General features: G+C 38.0%; 1 protein-coding gene across 1 annotated transcript in view; it reads right to left on the reverse strand.

Annotated features, from left to right (window-relative positions):
* Positions 1-13,970: 13,970 nt before the first annotated feature.
* Positions 13,971-14,591, reverse strand: part of LOC134165926 (uncharacterized) — a 199,820-nt gene continuing 199,199 nt past the window's right edge. The window contains exon 2 of the mRNA XM_062623199.1: positions 13,971-14,098. The gene's annotated coding sequence lies outside the window, so the exon portion shown is untranslated. The remainder of the gene's footprint in view (positions 14,099-14,591) is intronic.

Consider the following 14,591-nt stretch of genomic DNA (forward strand, 5'->3'; position numbering starts at 1 on the left):
TTATCACAAATGGAAATAGTGTGACGTGATTAATGGAGTTACCGAGTGTACTCAGGTCCTTTTGGGTGCTGGAATTGACTCTCCATCCAGCTTTAGAAATATAGATATTTTTACCTTGGTTTGGTTGGAGGATGATCCCATGTTTGCCAAGAATGTTTCAGCTAACAGACAAGAACTGGTCATTTCATTCCAAACCTGGCTCTGTTAGGCTAATAAAACTGTACTATTTTGGATCTAGTAGCGGCAATTCATAATGGTGGGTTATTAGTCATGTTAATGTTATTGAGACTTGAAATTTGAGGGAACCCAAGGAGTGCTGAATTGTACCTCTTTTCAAAGCACTGCTACATTGATATAGTAGAAGAGAGGTGAGTGAGATGGGGGTGTAGAAAAAAATCCTTCTTGGCATCTTATGTATTAATATATGAGCAGGGATGCCATTGAGTCACAGTCAGGAAAGCTCTAGACTATTTCAAACAGCTAATTGCTTTGGTATCCTTGGCCTAGCTGTAGTAAATCTTTTGTGCTTGCAGGGAAAAGATTATCCTCACAACAATCCTTTCGTAGAAGTTACTTACTGGGAAAGAGAGGTCAGAAAATAACCATTTACCTCTACAGGGACTTTATAAGGGATTTATTATGATTGTATTGACAACCTAGAGGGTCAGGACCATTTTGGGTAAAATGAACGTCCTGTTATCCAGAGACCCGAAAGTATTAGTACAAAGACTGAAATAGAGATTACTTGCCTAAGCAGACCAAAGGCTGCCCTAGGAAAGCTGTATGAAAATGGTAAATCTGAGTTAAACCGAGTTAGACTGTAAAAAGTAGAAAGTTTCCAAACAGTGAAAATGAATAAACACTGAAGCAGCTTAACTCGAGCTTGCAATTACTAGTTTTTGTATCCTTGTCAGGAAATGCTAAATATATCATCTCTCCACATAACTCTATATGAAGTGTTAACCACCTTACAGCCTTCTCTTGAACAGTGGAAAATGGACCTGAGTTTATAAAAAGCTTTTCCTGGAAAGCTTTCTGCCAGGTGCTATAAACTATGAGTCTGTCTTTATGTTATCTTGGATATATATTTATTTGCCTAAGATTTAGCTATCCAGCCTTGCTAATGCTGGTATGAAACTGGTCCTCTTTTGTGCATTTCATATGACTTCTACAAAAGGTTTTCCACTTGCTTGAGCATGCTATGATTTGTGGTATTTTTCACTGGTAAAGAGTAAATCAAATTTCCTACGTCATTGTATAAATGAGAATGATTTGTTTTGCTTTTAACACAGTTTATCTCTAGAAAAGTCTTGAAAACAATTGAAGACTTTTAACTCAGGGTCCTCATTACTTTATTATTTTTTATTACCTTGTCACTATGGTAGTTGTACTCTCTATGTATGGACATGAGAAAAATTTTAGAGGTTTGGTTGAAATAGGCATTAGAAAACATTTTAGTTATTTAATGAAATCATACAGAAGATATTTTAAAAATCAATTTACTCTGTACTGTGAGCTCTGAGTTGGGAGTAACTGGTAACAGGAGAACCTGTATTACTGTGATTGCAACTTGCAGTCTTTATTTGGAAATTACAGTTAATATTCTAAAAGCATGATATTGAAATACTGTTCTCCCACTTCTCATAACAGGCTGAGATTTGTACTTACAAATATAGCGATTGAGACAAACTCAGCATTAGAAGCATGCAATCAACCTAAAATATTCTCAAAACCAAAGTCAAACCATGTCAGAGATGATATCTGCTTCTATTTTGGCTATGTACTACAGCAGATTCTTTTTCTTTCCCCCATTCTTGTGAGAAAAGAGACAGTGACTAATATCCAGCTTCTGTGAGGAACAAGATATTTGGTTAACCTAAGCAGATGAATAGTATCACTGAAATCAGTGGGACTACTTGATAGCTGAATAGGAGTTTAGTGCTAAATTATTTACTTTTTTTTTTCTCCCATTGAATATATTGTCTATTTCTTGGTATTTATTATACTTAAATCAGAGTAATTTTTTTCAAGTGTCTAAGCAACCAGTAGAGGAAAAAAATGAAATTAAATTTTATAACAGCATCTTATTATGGGATATTTCTATTATACTATTTCTAGGATCTTTCCTTGAAAGGAAAAGTATAGGCTTATTGACAATAGAAGCTGTTTTGGACTCCTTACTGGGCTGTATATTCAAGACAGCATCTTAAATAAAGAGGTATACTTACAGAAGTAATTGGCAATAATGTCTGTTAGTAACTCCTAAGACTTGATTCCTGCTGCTGTGAATGTGCCACCCTTGCTGCTATGAACATGGTTGAGTGTTTTTTTCTAATATCTTTTTTTCTCTCTAACACCTATATTATTCTAAATATCAGTGCAGGAGCCAACCTTACACATGTGTTTTGATTTGTTTCTTTACCTTGGCAGGAGAGTATTCAGCTCTTTCCTAAGTGTAATTGTTGTACAGATTTTAGCACTGATGTGGTTGCCACCATGGTGTGCCTCCAAATGGCCATTAGGTTACAAGAGGTTCTGTTACCTGTTGGAGTCACTGAAGAATGGATTCAGCCACCAAACTGCCATTTAAAGTAAATGCAGGGTTTTTTCTTAGAATGGCTGAGTTATATGAAGTAATACTTACTTACATAATTTTTGTTTCTGACTTGAGATTGAGATCTGCTTGTGTAACTTGACATTTATTCTTTGGCTATATTCTTTTTTATTGAAGTAGTTGAAAGAAGTCAGGATGCCTAACAAGCAAAGCAGCCACCAGGGCCTTAATGTAAGAGAGAGATGCTAGGCAAAAGAAAAAAAGAGCATTTTCCTGTCCAGGTTATTAAATTCAGGAAAACAGTGCATAAATACTATTCTGTCACTGTTGTCTGCCCTTTGACAGGTTAATTAAAGTGAATACGAAGTAATCAGCAAGACATTTTTAAGAAAGGAGAAGGCCTCAGGCATCATACTTGACAATGTGGTTATGTTTCAGAGTGAATAAATGGCAGCTGCTGGGCAGTTTCGCAGACCTGGCTTTTAGGTATCTGTGTACTGTTGGTTGATATACTGGAAGAAAATTCTCTTTGTACCTTCATTCACTTTTGCTTAAACTTCTGAGGATAATGTGAAATGCAGTAATTTGTACTACATGGAGTACAAGGATAGATAAAGGAGTAATTTGCCATTTGTAGCAGATTAAGTCTGTTTTTTAGTTCAATCTGAACAGCTTGCAGCTGAATGCTATAATCGGATTACCTGACATTGGGGGAAAAATTGAAGCTCACCAAAAGGTCTGCTCAGGTTGTCTTCATGAAATAGAATTTTTAGTTTCTTCCAGTTGCTGAATGGTTTCAGCTTTACAAAAACTGCTGCACCCTGCCCACTGACTGCATGAAAGTTGCATATTGAAAGATAATGGAACTGTTAGTATAATGCAATAGAACGGTGGTGCTGGTATTCCATTAAAATCAGTAAGGGATTTGCTCAACAGTTAATGTTCTTGTAAAGTTATTTAGCTGAATGTGTCTGGCAGCACAGTCATATATTTAAAACACTGTATTTTGATTTTTGTCTTTTTAATAAAGTTAGGAAACTTCTGTCTGCTCATAGCTGTAGATTTCTATTTTGCAGTTTTGATCTTGGCTACCGAATGTATGCCTGCCTGCTTTTTCTTGGGTTTATAACTGTGGTTTCATAATTAATCTAAGTCCTATTTCTTCTGCTGCAACCTTTCCATGGTTCATTCAAGCCAACTGGCTTGCAAAGTTCTCAAAACTCTTTTACTGGATGTCTTTCATAACAGCAATCATTCCTGTTTCCTGTGTGACTATGTAATTTTATAAAAAATATACTAAATGTGAACTCTTGCTCCTTGCACAGCAAGCTGACAGTTGGAAAGCGACAGATCTGCTGAATGGCTTTGCAAATAGAAAAGGAATTTCAAGTAACTGAATAATTGCTTCAGAGCACCTTTTGTGTCAAGAGGAGTCTTTTCATAGAGTGCCGTAATTTTTGGATCCAGCCTATATAGCCCATTAAATGCATTTAAGATATTGTAAGGGCATAATTAAGTCTTGCCATATTCCTGTATTCCTTGACAATATCTCCCTTTAAAGTTGTAACGTTCTATTATCTGAAGTAGGTTCAAGTAGTAGGCGATCTTGATGTGCTATTTAAAATGGTTTTTGTCCAATGGGAACAGTGGGCCTATCATGTCAAAATCTTTTATCATTAGCAGTTACAAGTGCTTTCTAAAACTGTCTCAGAAACTACCTCACATTTCAGTGATCTGAAAGATGAATCTGTCATCTTAAAAAGAGTCTCCCTGTTGACCGACTTTCTCTTCCAATCAAGAATTCCTGGGATTATAGGAAAAGGAGTGAGTATTCAGAAAGAAACTACTATGGTTCTTTCTCTTCTTACTTTGATTGGTGTCAGATATGACGTAGTCAAGGTCACTTACTCTGTTATGGCTGTACTGCAGTTCTATAGGTGACATTCTATAGGTGACAAAATTAGATAGCTACTGGTGTGAGAATAGCTAGAATAGTCTAGCTATACTGTATGGGAAAGGATGGGGCAGAGGATTAGGTTAGGATAAGGTGGTGTGGTAGCTCACTTTGGTGATTGCATCAATTTGGTTAAAAATTGTAAGCTTGTCTTTTGAGGGTGTTTTGTAGCAATGGGGAAAGAAATCTTCTTTAGGATTAGAAAATGCAAATATTTTTTCTACACTGAAAATTCCTTAAGCCTAACATGTTTAGATCACCTTTTAAATAGATTCAAGTCTGGTACTGTTTTCTTTATACAACTGAATAGGCTCTTCTACAACTGTTTGGAGGTTGCTCTTTGTTTATGGGAACTTTCCTCTCATCCTATAACACATTTCTTTTAGAGCCACAGGGGAATCCTTCTCTTTCTTGACGAGATAATCTGAGTAATTTCCGCTAGGCTCTGTGGGGTTCCTTTGAATTTTTCAAGAACACAGAGGAAAACAAACCCCAAGTTATTCAAATTGTGTTAAAACAAAATTGTAAAGCTGGTGTCGCTGACCACATTTTTAAAGGTAGCACCAGTGCAAGTGGCTGTTTAGAGAATTGTAACATAGGGTGTTATGAAAAGGTTAAAATAAGCATGGTATTTTAAAATAAGCAAGTATAAAGATAGCCTGATTTGGCTAATGATTTGAAGAAGGCTGGAAGTAGGAGCCTGGTGTTTGAAACCAATAGAAGCAGCAATTATTTATGGAAATCAAAACAAAAACAAAGCAACTCTGCCCCCCCAAAAGAACCAAAAAGCAAACCAAAATCAAGCCAAAACAGTTGCGAATGGGCAGTCACAAGTCTCACCGTGCATCAGCTCCAAGGAGTTGCTAATGATTTATTTAACTGGACTGTGGCTATGAAAATAGATCTTCAGAAAAAGAGAATGGGGAGAGTGACACCTCTTGAAGGATCTGAAATAAATGTGACAGTAATCAGCTTTGAAAATGTTGTGAGGATATTGAGAAGATACTATCTGATTCATACATTTCTATGCCAATTACATGGTTTAAAGTAAATGTGGAGGTTTTTAATTAGTTCCTTATGCAGCTGCTACTTTTATCTCTTAGTATCATCCTTTTGGTCTGTGATAGAATGCCAGTGATTACAGATAGACGCTTAGAGAGAAGGAAATAATTTGAAATGCACTGAATGACTTGAAAATGATGAGGTATGTGCTAAATGGCGTTTAGCTTGGGACTGGAGCTGGGCAGACGACTCGTGATAAAAATATTTTGTTAAATGTTATTGTTTATTTTGTGTGTGTGTTTTTTTTCCTTTCCCTTCTGATAAGACACTTGTAAAAGTTTTTATTAATCTGGAGAATTAAATGCTAAAGTTGCCTTCTTTTAGGAAACCCTGTAAAACACATTGGGCTTGCATATATTTGAAAACCAAAGAACATACACACACTCTTGCTCACACTGTGTATGCTATCTCTTTGGCCTCTATGAAGAGTCGCACCAGTAAGATAACAGTGTCTGAAATAATATTTCCAAACACAAATATATCACTTTCCATCCATATAGGCCTAGTATGAATTTATTTTCTGTAACCGTGAAATAATAAGATAAAACGTACCCCAGTGCAAGTTCTGAGTAGGAAAAAAATAGCAAAGATAGTTTCTTGAAGAGACTATAGTTGCACCATCAATGGGAACAAAATTACTGGGGTGGTTCCACAGAGAAAAGAATGTCTTATTCCCTCAAGGAAGTAGCTGGAGATCAAAGAGGATCCTTATCTTCACATGAAAGTCTGAGTGAGCAAAGGCAGGCAAGCAAGCAAGTGAAGACCACCTGAGGGAGAGAGAATAATTACATGGGTATCAAGTTATGCTGCTTCTCCTTTAAAACGATGGAAGTTACTTGAGTTCATGGGGCTAGAAAGTGTGGGAAAACTTTGCAAACATTCCCTGATAACTCTTTGCTCAGTGGGTAAATAACACCACTAAATTTTTAAGCTTGAGTTATTGTGTCACGTGCATTGTAATTCTTACCTGAATGTGCATCTGTGATGTGTTAACACTGGTTGGAATTGCTTTGCATATGGAATTTAATAAGAAAGATAATTGTAATCCCATGGCTCCTCTGCCAAGAGAAACATTATAGTTGTTGAAAATCAAAGCACTGAATCCCAGGCTTGCCACAAATGGGAGCACAAATAGACAGCTTTCTCTGTAACTATGACATCCTTTAAACTTGAATAACATGATGCTCATGATAAGTTTGGTTATTCTAAATCCTTTAGAGAAGCCACACCACCGTGTGTACTGGTATTTTCTGTATTTCTTCACGCTATCCTCTGGGATGCTGTACAATCTTAGGAATTTCTGTCAGGCCTTGGCTTTTGTGTAGTGGATTTGAGTGGTGAAGTGTCCCTTCATTATATCAGGAACCCTTGCATGGCTAAGGAGGGAGGCATTGGTTGTACCAGGGATTCCTGTTCCCTGGTAAGGTGGGAAGTGACAGAGGGGATAATCCAGACACTCATTCTCTTGACTGTAGCCAGAGTGGAATGATACCATTGTTACTTCAACCATTGTTGGAGTTTTGCTTCTAGTAATTACCATCCTTGGTGAGCATGGAAATTTACTACTGACTAAATCCAATCATCTTGTGACCCTATAAATAGTATTCCTAAGTAAGACCCTTTGAGCTCTCCTGGACTGCAGTGATTGGCAATTACCATCTCTGAGTGGGACACCCTTGGAATTTGCAAGCTCTAATGTTTGCCATAATGGGAGAAATATCACTAAAAAATGGAACCTTGGCTGAAGTTCCCACTCCTCAAGACACAACCCTCACCCACTGAGAAATGCAGAGTGACATAAAGGAGAATTTTTAGCAGCTACCTTTATATGTCTTTATATATGTGTCCATAGATTGTTACAGCAATTACCTCTGTGGTGAATTGGTAGGATTATAACCCTTTAGATGTGTACTGTTGACCATGTCTGAGACTAAGACTAGATCCAACCATACCTAGGCTTCTTTGGGAGTTTAGAAAGCAAGGTGGTCTGTTCTGCACCTTGTGACTCAACAGGAGGATTTCCTTATTGCCTGTATTTCTTCAATTAGACATAGTTTGGCTTCAACTGCACTTAGCCTCTGTCAGGAATTTAGAAGGCAAGGTGATCCATTCTGAACCTCGTGACTCAACGGGAGTATCTGCCTTATCCTTTTCACCTTCAGTATCTATACAAATAATTTTAACTTGATTCTACCTGGATCTTCCTCTTACATATGCATTAGACCCAAACCATAGACCAGGTCGGAGACTAAGACTAGATCCAGTCATACCTAGGCTCTGTCAGGCTTTTAGAAAGCAAGGGGGTTTATTCTGAACCTCGTGAGCCAACTGAAGGGTCTCTATTACCTTTTGTGCCTTCGGCCTCTGTATCAATTATCTCTAGCTTGATTTTTTTTTATCTCAATTTTCCTTTGTGTGCCTCATTCATGTAGTAAGTAATAGAGAGAACCTTGCATTTAATTGTGTTAGGTCATGTCTTTATAAGTTATATTAAATTTGCTCTTGCTAATACTTTTGGTGGTAATTCTTTGACTGACTCTAAACCACTCTCTTCGTGACAGTACACCAGAACTTAGGTCTAAAATAATGGAACAAATTAATTTCTGGCTAATAATTAACTAGCCTGGGTTTGATCAGCTTTTACAAAGCATCTTAGTGATGAACATTTCAGCTGAGGTGATAGCATTTCTACTTCTATGAATTTTCCGTTATTATGACTAAAATGATTATTTTATCTTTCTGAGGAAAAAAATGTCCACTTTCAGTTAAAAAGCCTATGTCCTTCTTTTAACAGGGGTAAAAGCCTGCATTGAGAGGGGAAGAAAGGCCAGGCCCTGTCCTGTACTTTCTAGTGTTTACTTTTCCATTCACTCTCAATAAATCCAAATTATTATTATTTTTTTTTTAAGATAAGGAACAGTTACATTAATAGGAAAATAAGATCTTTTAAATATCGTTGAAAGTATTTTATATTTGATATGTAACCAAAATTATCAGACCAACTGATGAGCTTACAATGCCTTTGACTCCACTAGGCATTGTCAATAGCAGACCTCTTAACAGCATATTATGCAATAAACTGCTTGTGCTGCATATTAATCTGTGGGATGCAGGTGTCCAACTGTGTGGAAGTCTATAGGAATGAAGACTAAGGATGCTGCGTTTTCTGTATACTAGTTCTGCATTCCCAAATATCTGGGTTTCAGATGTGTCTACTACTTATGCATATAAGTGCGGTACTGAGAGACTACCAACTAATGGAAGTAGTTGAGGCAGTTCGTAGACTGTAATTACCAAAAATAAGTGTCAGTCATTTTTCACCTTGAGATATCCAGGATCATTTTTCTTGGATAGATTATAGGAAAAGGATGGTTAGTTTGACTTCATAACAAGATACATAGAAATTGCATTTTTTTCTGGTATGTCCTAGGTAATGTTACTTACCAAAATCTCAAATGCTAACTTTGGAATTGCCAGAAAATGACAGAAAATCAACTGTGTGTTTAGGAAACCATCCTAAAAGTCTTTGCTCTTAAATGTCTGGATTGCTGGGTCTGGTGATACTTTTTTTTTTCTTCTCTATTGTGTTGTAGAGTTCACTGTCAAAGTTTCTTTCTGCTTTTTGTTTAGTTTTCCTTACCTAGCTTTTTGACTGTTCTCCTGGCATCTTCTGTAATATCTGTTTTCTGGTACAGGAGTTGTTCCTTGTGGGTCATCTGTGGTCAGTCTTTGTTTCATTGTCTGGTGGAAGATATTGGTGTCTCCTTCACAGCTGGCCTTCTTGCGTTATATTTTTAAGGAGTTATGTATTTATCTATAAGCACATGCTTACTGAAGTCAGCACAATCATGTGCTTAAACACCAGCAGGATCTGGGCATTAAGTCTGCTCTTCTCTCTGAAGAATATGGCTTTGTAGTATTTGAAATACCTTTCCATACAGCACTTTAAGTACTTGTTTTGTTTCTAGCTTTGTTTTCTTCCACTTTGAGTCATAAATCGTTTCTCCCAGATTCTCCTTGGCCCTCAGCATTTTTCACTTATGGACCGTCTAGTTTCTCCTTGACTAATCGTCTTGTATGTTTTTAATAGCCTGAAGAACTTTGGCCAAAATGCCATTTTAAATCTCATTTTCTGTTTCCAGCATGCATTTTGATAATCCTCTTTTCTTATACTACTTACAATTAATGTACCCTATTAGTGTCCCAGACTATCAATGTGTCATTTGCTCAAAGGATTAATGTTAAAAAATGTGTTAGTACTAATACATAGTAAATGAGAGGGATTCCACTTATGCCTTTGGCTTCAAAATGTTCACTGGATGCTAGCTTTTCCTGGAGTCCTAACTAGAATGAGAATATAAACTAGGACTGTTAATAGATGGATTCTCTCAGATATTCATTAAAACTCATTTCCAGTAGTGGGCAATATTCTCCTGCAGTCTGTTGAGAATCCTCTTGTGGTTGTGCACTGCATGCTTTGTGGTGACAGTCTTTACCAAATCAGCTTGCAGAACTGAAAGTCAACTAGTTGTTGGAATTAGCTGCATTGAATTAGCTGTATAGCTAATCTACAGTATTTGGGAGTTTCATGCTTCAGTGGTCATAAATGGTTTGTTCAATGTCTTTAAAAAGAATAAGTTGCTTACGGTTGAAGATATGGTCAATGTCAGGCAGTAGGTAGCCATAACATTTTGAAAACAGTTGCAACTGTTTCCAGAAAGAGTTCAGTCAGGGTCTGAATTGTGCTTTAGCATTAACTTTATCCTTGTATATGAAGATTCAGAGTGGCCAGATGGGCAGTTTCAACCATAATATCCACATGCAAGATGATCTAACTCTTCAAGGTGGTGTAAGTAGTAGAGCTGGATGTAAAATGAAAATATGAAAATTAGATTGTAAACATTAGGTAGTAGGTAGGAAAAGTGGCTTTGATTTTTAAAACTGTTATTTATGTTATTAATTGATGGTTGGATCTCTTGCCAGGTGGTATTGTTAAGAAGAATGTGCCTCTCTGTCATGCAATGGAAGAAAGATGTATTGTTCCCATCACTAAGAATTTTAAAAAGTAACTGCATTGAGGAAGGAAGAATTCGGAGGAAGATTCTGAAGTACAAGTCCTGAGAGAAGGTACTTGTTCTCCCACAGTTCATATGTGTCTTATGTTTACATGCTTTCAAAGATGTTCATTGGCTTCAATGATAAACTCACAGAGCATGAAAGCATGGGCATAAGTGTTTCATTCTGAGACTGTAATCTGAGGTGTTGCCTCTGTTCATTTGCTAAACCGATAAAGCCTATAATGGGGCTATTTATTGTTTTGTCAGTTATGAGCAGTTGATGCTTTGCCTTGTTTACAAATATTTATTGAAAAATTGTTGCTTAAACTTGAGATGGGCAAGAGCTTCACTTTTCAGTAAATGCAATGATATATATTTTTAGGGAGCAGATTCTCAGCAGGTTTTAGTTATTGTGTGTGGCTGAATTTCAGAGACAAGTACCGCTTTCCATATGTTGGAAATTTGGACTTATCTTAGTATTCTACACATTATTTAAATGATTACTTTCATCTATGGATCTCAAAGTTGGCTTGGGTGTGCACATGTGGCATCTGGATCCTCTTCAGATCCAGGACATCACATGTTGAAGAAATAGATCATTGGATAATATCCTTGAACGGTTTTGTTGATGAGCCCTTTGTTCTGTCAGTCTTTGAGCTAGTTAAATAAAAACGTTTAGTGAGCTCATTTCTTATCTTGCAGAATGAATTACTGTATGAATTTATCCACATTGCTTAGTAATGTGCAGCTTGTTATATGTCTTACAGTTGCCACTAATTATCTGATACAAAGATAGTGGTTGATGCAAGCTGTGAACTGGGTGTTAAGGCAGCTTCATTTCATATAGTTCAATTACTGGTTTGTTGACATTAGGAAATAATTGAAAGAATTTGTAGGTCACTTTTAATGGTCAGTTACTGTCTTGTCTTAACTCATTCCTTCAGTGTAATTTGACATAATTTTCTGAAACAATGCAATACCTTTAATTCACTGTGGTTGTTCTTGTTATCACTATTGTCCAATTAGCATTTGATTTTTTCCTTAGACATGTTAAGTGCCCCAGTTTTCATTTAAGACTTTTGTTGGTTTTCTCATTTTTGTTTTAATTTTTCTGTCCTGCTCTTCAACCTTGTTTTGTAAAACATGTTTTGATTATAGCCCTTTATAACTTGTATATGGCCTAAATTGAAAACAATCCCCTTGGCATTCAAAAGATTCTGCTTTTGATTTTTGGCCCATTGCATTATTCCCACAAAGCTGTGAGGTTGCTGCATGTACATCACTGCTATATATTTGCTTACAGGACCCTGCTATCACATTCTGACTTTTTTCCAAACGCCAGTTTCAGATCTTTTCCTTAGAGGATCCTGCAGAATCAGCTGGGACTTGGGGCTCCCAGTGGAATTTCTTCCAGTTGTTCTGTGGAAGTTGAAAGCCAGCATGTTTTACCACATTCACTAAATTACAAAGCTGTTTCAAAGACCTTGCAGTACTTAAAAGTACCTACGATCATTATGCTTCAGTGACAAATTGGAGTTCTTGCTGACATATTTTCAAATGTCTCTGGCAGCACAATTCTGGGGAGACTTTAGTAAGTGGCTTCCCTTTCAATGAGGGAAATCTCTCATGGTTGATTTCAAGACATCAGGGAAAAGAGAAAGAATGGGAGTTGTGTCTGTTTTTTTCCTGAGTGGTAGGTAATAATCTCTTTCTGTAAAGAAAAAGAAATTTTTCTCTAAAGAAAAAGATTATTACCTACCTATTTCTTTACAGAAAAAGATTATTTAGGTAGAAATGGTGAAAGGTAAGTACCTTACTCCAAAAGTGTAATCCTGGAAACCCTAAACTCAATTACTGACTAATCCTGAAAGAGCAAAATCTAAACAAGAGCTTCAATGATAACTTCACTTCTACTTTATTTGTGAGCATGTTTTAGCATACATCTTTGTTTTCTTGGAATATTTCAAAGACTGGGAAATTTAATGCAAATCAAAGCTTATATTACTTACAGCTCTCATCAAGTGGTGGCTGCCTGTTCTTGATCCCTTGTGACTATTAGTTACTCATCTCATGATTGTACTTTTACGTTTATTAAATCCATGAATAAGCGTAAGCTGTGACAATACAGCTGCAGAATTAGGGAAAAAAAAAAGTAGTTAATGAAAAATGAATTAACACCCCATCGTTCAATACCTCATTTTACATTTTGGCAGATGAGCAATCCCACTCCCATGCTGCATCTGTATAAAGCTTCTTCAGGCTTTTTCACCTTAAAGATACAGCGAGGCTTCATAGTTCCGTAATAGCTCTCAACCTAGCAGGTATTGCACAGTGGCGGGAAAGTGTTGTATGGGTTTTGACCAAAATGAAGTTTTTGATCTCAGTACAGAAATGGAAGCAACTGCCTTTACTTCTAAAAGGACATGTGATTTCCCTTTGCTCAATCCCTCAATGACTGAGTGTAGAAGACTGACTTTGGTGAACAAGTACTAAATTGGGTTCTCTTTAAGGGGAGGAAGGAACTTGCTGGTAGGCAAGAATTAATGCACCAAACCAGGAGAGTTAAGGGATTGAAGATAATCTTATTCTATTTTTAGTTCATGCTTTTTGATCTGACTATTGGGATCCAATTTTAAGATGCCTGTTTCTGTATACTGTATAGGGAGCCTGAATGCCTGTCGTGGTTTAAACCCAGTCAGGTAATTCGTTCACTCACTTCCCCCCTTTCTTGCCCTCCCCCTGCTCTCGGAGGGACGGAGAGGAGAATCGAAAAGAATGCAACTCCCACGGGTTGAGATAAGAACAGTTTAGTAACTAAGGTATAACACAGATCACTACTGCTACCACCAATGATAATAAAGGAAATAACAAGGGAAGAGAATACATCATCTCACCACCAGCCGACCGATAACTCGCCCCCCAAGCCCGACCAAGCTCTGACCGATACCTCCTCCAACCCTGCAGTCTCCCGGTCCTTCCGGCTCACACCCAGTTACCTCCTGGGCATGACGTGCTGTGGTATGGAATACCTCTTTGGTCAGTTTGGGTCAGGTGTCCTGTCTCTGCTTCCTCCTGGCTCCCCTTCCTCCCTGGCAGAGCATGAGGCTCACAAAGTCCTTGGCCAAACCAAAACATCACCTATCAGCTCTGTTCCCAAGCTGAAAGTCAAAACACTGCACTGCACCAGCTACCAAGAAGGGGAAAAATGACTGCTACTGCTGAACCCAGGACATTATCCACCCCTTATTCCATACCATTCACGTCATGCTCAGATCCCACATTTTCAATATACTCTTATCTTAGTGCATGGACCAGTCCCTATAAAGCTGCTGAGTCCATCTGGTCCATGACGTCAGGCTCCATCTCTTGTAACAGTCTTCCAGAGCAGGAGAGACTGTGCAGTGTTCACACTCGTGAATAACCTGGGCAATAGTGTCCATCGCTAAGTCCACCCCTCGATCATGAGTCCATCTCTGTGTTGCATCTCTGCTCTGATGGCCTGAAGTGCCATGGGCCCACCAGGCTTAAAATAATTCACTGTCCCCTTAAGCAGTTTCTGCAGCTTGTTGCTGGGGACTCCATACAGCTGCCTTCCATCTCCAATGCTTCCAAAGCACTGGAGGGGCCCAGTGGACTAGATACTTGCCCATACTGTCCCACACACCCTGCCACTCATGACTGTCCAGCCTTGGGGAAAATCTCCTGGTCCCACTATATCGTTGTCTAACCCCAGACAAGACCCAAATCTGACTCTGCTTAACTTCTGAGATCAGACAAAATGGTTGTGGGTAAAACACAGCCTGTGTGTGTGCCAACATGCTGATCCCCATCACGATCAGCAGGCAGGTACCAAGGATACCCAAAGGCCATTCAAAACCTTCAGAACTCTCAACTGATGCTGCTGTACTTGTCACTGGGGCTGGTGTAGCTGCTGTACTTGTCACTGGGGCTGGTGCAGCTGCTG

This window comes from Pezoporus occidentalis, unplaced genomic scaffold (genome assembly GCF_034315485.1).
Source record: "Pezoporus occidentalis ecotype Australia unplaced genomic scaffold, CSIRO_AGI_Poc_V1 ctg1, whole genome shotgun sequence".
In the NCBI taxonomy this organism is placed as follows: Eukaryota; Metazoa; Chordata; class Aves; order Psittaciformes; family Psittacidae; genus Pezoporus; species Pezoporus occidentalis.